The following is a 6085-nucleotide window of genomic DNA, read 5'->3' as shown; positions in this document are numbered from 1 at the left end:
AACAAGACAAGGTACTAAGATGCTTTTGAGCAGTTCTGCTGGGATCATACACAGCGATGATCAAGTGCTACTTGTTTATTGCCTGTTGTGTTTATAAGTACACACACAGAGAGAAAAGAACAATAAATGCTTTTGTACACTGCCAATCTGCTCTGCAAACATCATGCCAAAGTCAAAATAAACTCTTAAAGAGAATCTAGACAGTCATGTATTTATTTTTGATTTATTAAAATAGTTTTCAGGCTGTAGTCTTATTTGTCCTGTGAGAGCTGCACTCTCCAGTAATGGGAGCATTGAATTTTCATGTGAGGCATTTTTGAGAACATTTTTTTTCTCCCTACCTCAAGAATGTGACAGGAATTTGTTCTCGTGTGATGTTATGCATGTTATTATAGCTGCTGTACTAAACATATATTTATGAGCATAGAAGGCACAAATGCTCTGCCTGATATTTTGTGGATCCACAAACCTCTCTATGACATTATAAAAAAATTACTTTGCAATGCTAGTCCACTGAGACAGAACAATTCATGCCTCCTCCGTCTGGGCCAGCCTTCCCCATATTATCCTCTTGCTCACATCTATGAGGCAGTGTATGTGGGCCCCTAGGCAATGCGGCGGCTCCACACTCCTGGAAGGGGCAGAGCATCCGGTGGAAGGGGAGGGGCAGGGGGCAACCATCTTTCTGTGCCATCCAGAGTGCAGCGTGCAACTCCCAGGCCTCAGAGCCATTCAGGATGCACACTCCAGGTGGTAATGTAAGGGGCCCAGGGCCAACTGCCCTCTTTCTCACTGCATTGGTAGGGCCTGCTGTGATGCCAGATCCCAAGCTAGGCTCAAGTATCTCAGATCTGACACCAGAGAGGGAAAAATAAAACTTGTGGTACAGTTGTCAAAGCATGAAGCCATAAGCCAAAGCATTGGACAGCTGTAATTCTTCAGTTAAAATAATTTGTTTTTATTAGCAATGGTTTTTTTGGGCCTAGTCCTGTGAACCCTTACACAGGTAAGTAGCGGCTGTGTGGATAATTTCCCGAAGTGAGAGAAAAAGGATTTCTAGCATGAACATGGGTTATCCAGATCCATCACTATATTTTAGTGAAGTATTCCATTGAAGATTTTTCTTTTCTTTTTCATGAAGCTCCCAGAAATTAGGACATGGGGAAAGGCAATTTTTAGTGGCTTTTAATTTAGTGTCACTTTTTTCAGACTTTTCACTTATCAATCCCATTTGTTTTCCCCGGGACTGTGTGAAATAAAGCAATTTGAAAACCTCAAAACCTGAGGTTTTTGCATTGAAATTTTCATAAGAAAGAAGGGTCTTCTTCAAGTAGTATCTCTAAGTGCTCCATGCTGTTACCCAGGCTGGTGTTTTTAAAATGGAGTTTATGATTCAAAATGGAGTCTGCTGATCCCTTTTCACCTTGCAGGCAGGGTCCGACCCCTAGAGTTAGGCCTCTCTGCTCGCTGGAGGGGAGTAGGTGGAAACGGGCCAGCTCCTGGAGTCCCTTGCCCCCATGAGAATCCAACTCAAGAGCTGCGTCACCCTTGCCACTGGCTAGCCCCAGTAAGCTACCCCTGCCTTCCAGCACCCTGCCATGAGCCCTTCACCTTCTACTGCCATCCCTGACTCCTGCACCCTCACCTTCATCCCTGAGTGCACCCCTCCAAACACCAACCCCCTGTCTCGAACCCAACTCCTGACATCAGAACCCCCTGCCCTAAGCCTCCCTACATGTTCCATCCTTCTGCTTAAGAACACGAGCAAAGCTGGGGATGTTGCTTGGTGCTCTACAGAGACCGGCTCCCACTCTGGCTACGCTGCAGTGGCTGCTCACAACACAATGCCACCCAGGACCCGCACAGCAGTTTTAACCCCAGTCCTTTTGCAGCTCAACCACATCAGCCTTCTTCAGTAGCCCCAGGTCACAAACTTTCCATGAGCCAGGCTTGGCACGGACACACTGAATGCACACAGTGTGCTGCCCCCACACAGAGCTCAAGCAATTCTCCGGCCTCAGCCGCCCATGTGGGTTTGATTCATTGTCACCCCAAACCACCAGGCTTTGCTCACCTTGTGGGCTGTGAGCTCCACTTTCCACAAGGCAAATTCTGCACTTTGGCTGGATGGGAATGTGTAAAGTCCCACAGGTAGTAACAAATGATTGGGGGATGCAAATTTTGCCTTTGCCCCCGGGCGCATAACACTCTCGCTACACCTCTGACCTAAGCACCATTCAGTACTGCAGGACATCAGATACCAGAAAAACTTGGTGAAGACTGTTGAAGTAAAGTTTCCTTTGCTCGCAGGTACAGAGCATCTTTTGGTGTAGAGAACTTCTTGGTCATTGGATACTTCTGCATCTCCACTGCTGTTGGCCCCTCTTTCTGTAGGAACGCCTCCATTACAAAAAGAGGATGCTGATGATGACATCCCATTTGCTTCCTTCATTTCTGTGCAGGACTCTTGAAGGGGCAGGAAAAATGATCCAAGATCTCATCGCTCTGGGTGGGAGAAACCCCAAACGTAACTCCTTTTGAATATGGGCTCAATGGTCATATTGGGATTCCTGGGCAGTCTATCAGGCTATCCTTGTTATTCTATTATATTGGGACAATAGGGGGATCCAAGTTTCTTACCCAAGCAACAGGAGGATACATCTCAGGATGAAAGAAGACTAGGGCAGACAAAGAATAAAAAAAGGCAACACAAGAGTGAGGCGGAGTTGCGGAGCATCCCCCGGTCACTTCTTTCCCCCAGTGCCACTGACAGCCTGAAAACATGCTCAGGCCCCTTCACACCTGGAGCAAGGGCTTCTCCAGCTGGGTGGAGAGGAATCGATGGAGCCGAGTCCTAGGATACAGGAGTCTGTGGGCAGGGTCAGGAATCTCTGGGGATGGGCCCCCCGCTCTCATCCTCTATCTCCATCTTGCAGCACCCCAGCTCCTGCCCCTCCGGGACCACGGGCCCTTCTCCGGCCACCAACCCCTGGTGCTGCAGCGGGCAGGGCCAGATGTGGCGCCTCCACGCGGAGCTGCCCCTTTCCTCCGGGCAAGGGAGTACAGCATGGCCTGTGGGTCCATGTCCTCTGGCAGCAGCATTTCCTGCTGAGCTCTTGGTACTTGTGGGACCAGGCTCCTGACTCCAACTCCGTTTGTTGCTCCCGTTTCTCTGTCACCATCAGTCTGCGCCCGTCGAGCCGCACCATCAGCTCCATGGGGCAGAAGCCTCTCACATCCATGGAGAGCTGGTAGGGCCCCGGCCCTGGCTCCTGGACCCTGGGCTGCTGCCCGGCCCCCTCTGCCAGGGACTGGCTGCTCCGCCACGGCTGCCTCCTGCTTGCCCCTTCCCTGCAGAGTGGGGGATACACCAGATGGGCCAAGAGGTTGGGGGGCCTGGCCCCAGGAGACTGGGCGCTGGGATGCTGCTGTGAAGCCACACAGAGCTGTAGTGCCTGGCCTGCCACACTCGGAGTGGGAGCATCACCCTGGCCTGGAATCTCTGGTCCGAGTGGTGTTGGGAGCTGTCTGCTTCATGCCCTGGCTCTCCCAGAAGCCATACCACAAACCACCACCTCATTCTCTTTGCTATATGAGATCATGATGCTATTCCCTCCATCAATGACCAATGGTTTTTACCTTTTTGTGGACTTTTAAGCAGGTGTCAGACTCTCTTCAGTTATCTCTTGAGGAGGTTGGAGAACTCCATCAGAAGTTCTTGGACAGTCTACATTGCACAACATCTCTACTAACTAGGCTCTGCTGGAGCCCACTAGGATCATATTGCAAAACCCAGCTACAGGGACACCCACTTGCAAGAGAGTTGACAAGAAATATTATACTCATAAGGAGGACTCTGAATTCTTCTTTTCCTACTCACCTCCCAATTCCCTGGTCATTGATATGGTGAACAAGTGGGGGAAAGCAGTACTATTATAAATCCACCCTATATGACAGAGATGAAAAGTGCTTGGACTTTTTGAGAAGGAAGGCAGAGTAATCAGCTTTGTTTCAATTCTGCATTGCAAATTGCTAAGTGTGGATGGAAAAGTGCAACTTTAGCAACTACATGAAATTTGGTTTAATTATTTACCACCTTTCTCCAGATCAAAGGAAATAATTCCAGGACACTACTGCTGAGAGTGTTATTGCCAAGAACACTACTGCAGGCCGTGCTGGATGCTGCAGACACTGTGGCCCAGTCCATTTCTGTGCTGGTGGTGATCCATAGGGCTTCCTGTGTGCAGTTATCTGGGTTCCACAGAGAAATCCTGAATATAGTTCCAGTTTGATGGATGGAAGTTATTTGCAGAGAACACTGGTGCATGGAGGAGATGTGGTTTGCTCCAGGAGGAGCTGAGGGCTGCCTGAAAGAGGCTAGCCCCAGCTCTGCCCCTTCTTCCTGGAGCCCCACCCCTTTCAGGAACATGGAAACACCTCTCTGCCTTGCCTAGGGGCTCAAAGAGTCTCTTGGCCCCATTGGCTGCAGACAACCATGCCATCCTTTTTTCAATGCTGGATTCCATTCCGAAGCCAAGCCCAATGCTGGGAATACTGCTTGGGAGTCACCTACAGTTGAGCATCCATAAGGACACTACTCAAAGAAGTTACTAACCCTGTGCAGTAACTGTTCTTCTTCAAGATGTATGTCCCTAAGGATACTGCACTACCTGCTCTGCTCTCCCTTTTGCTTTAGAATTTCTTCTAATACTTGGTGGGTCACAGAAGGAACTGAGGGGAGGAGATTCACCCATACAGCTTGATATAGCCTTGGTGCAGGGGATGAGGATACCAATGGTGCATGCGCCACCAAATGGACCCTGCTAGTGAAACTTTTCAATCAGGGATGCATAGGGCACACATGTGCAAAGAGTGGAGCATCTGTAGGGATAAATGTTTCAAAGAACCACACTTGCTACACTGGGTGAGTAACTTTTTAAAAATGCTGAATTAGAAATTGATTAGGAGGTGGTATGTGCCATGGATCTAACTTACTGCATTCTCTTTTTATGTTCCTTCTGCATCCTGGCCCATTGAATTCAGTAGCTAAGCTCCCCATGGCTTCAGTTGCACAGAATCAAACCCCATTATTTTTTACCCCAATCCCGCACTCACTAAAGTGTATGTATAACTCTACTGGTATGAATTAATAGTCTTGCAGGCTTTTCAGCTGAGCAATGGTGAGTGAGTGCTTACAGGATCTCACCCACAGGAAATCTGAACAACAACAACAAAAAGGCACTACTTCATTATGGCACATAACATCTTACTCTAAAAAATAAAAAAAGTCCTTGATCCTGGCAAACACTTAGACTTGTATAAGCTTTATTTACCTGAGGCCCACTGAAGTCTACTCACAACTCAGTCAAGTTGAGTATGAGCAGGTTTGTGGTTGTCTGTGATGTTTGAAGAGAAAATTAGTATGTTACTTTATTTTATTTATCATGAATGATTTGTGAATTTAAAGTAATTTATCCTTAGTTATTTCACTTTTCTGGGTTTTTTTTTAGAAATTACATATTTGATGAATTTATATTTAAAAAAGTAGGAAACAGGATATGAACTGAATTTTCAAAACACTCATTTTTGCATTGAAACATTAGAAAGTATAATTCGTGTTTTGTAAGAGATTTTTCACAATCCTGAACAGCAAAATATCGGGGTATCAAAATGTTAAGAGCAAAACTATTTTTCTATATTGTATGTGTGTGTGGGGGGGGAGGGGAACGGAACGGAGATATCATTTTTGAAGAATTTTAGGCACAAATCCTGAAAACACTTAAACACAAATCAGTGAGAACTACTCACATGAATAAAATTAAGCAGATATGTGTTTACAGCTGTGGGGCCTTAGTTTTTAATCTGCTGTTTCACACAGATGTGAATGCAATGTAGAAGACTCCCAGGTTCAAATCTAACATTCTTATTATATTGTGGTGATCTTCCTATTATCTGTCATTGCTGGGAATGAATCTCGAATAACTCTTACATAACTCTGAGAAAGAACTGATGGGAATGTTAACGGTTATCATTACAAAGTCAATTTGCCAATAGTTATCACAAGTGTACTTAAGTTACCATTATT

The 6085-nt window shown here is 46.5% G+C and overlaps 1 pseudogene; it reads right to left on the bottom strand.

Moving 5' to 3' along the window:
* Positions 1-2853: 2853 nt before the first annotated feature.
* Positions 2854-3806, bottom strand: LOC142827615 (uncharacterized; annotated as a pseudogene).
* Between the last annotated feature and the right edge of the window lie 2279 nt (positions 3807-6085).

The sequence above is a fragment of the Pelodiscus sinensis genome, chromosome 3, assembly GCF_052426305.1.
Source record: "Pelodiscus sinensis isolate ZL-2025 chromosome 3, ASM5242630v1, whole genome shotgun sequence".
Taxonomy (NCBI): Eukaryota; Metazoa; Chordata; order Testudines; family Trionychidae; genus Pelodiscus; species Pelodiscus sinensis.
Note: the sequence above shows the minus strand (reverse complement) of the source record. Positions and strands in the feature narration are given on the sequence as shown.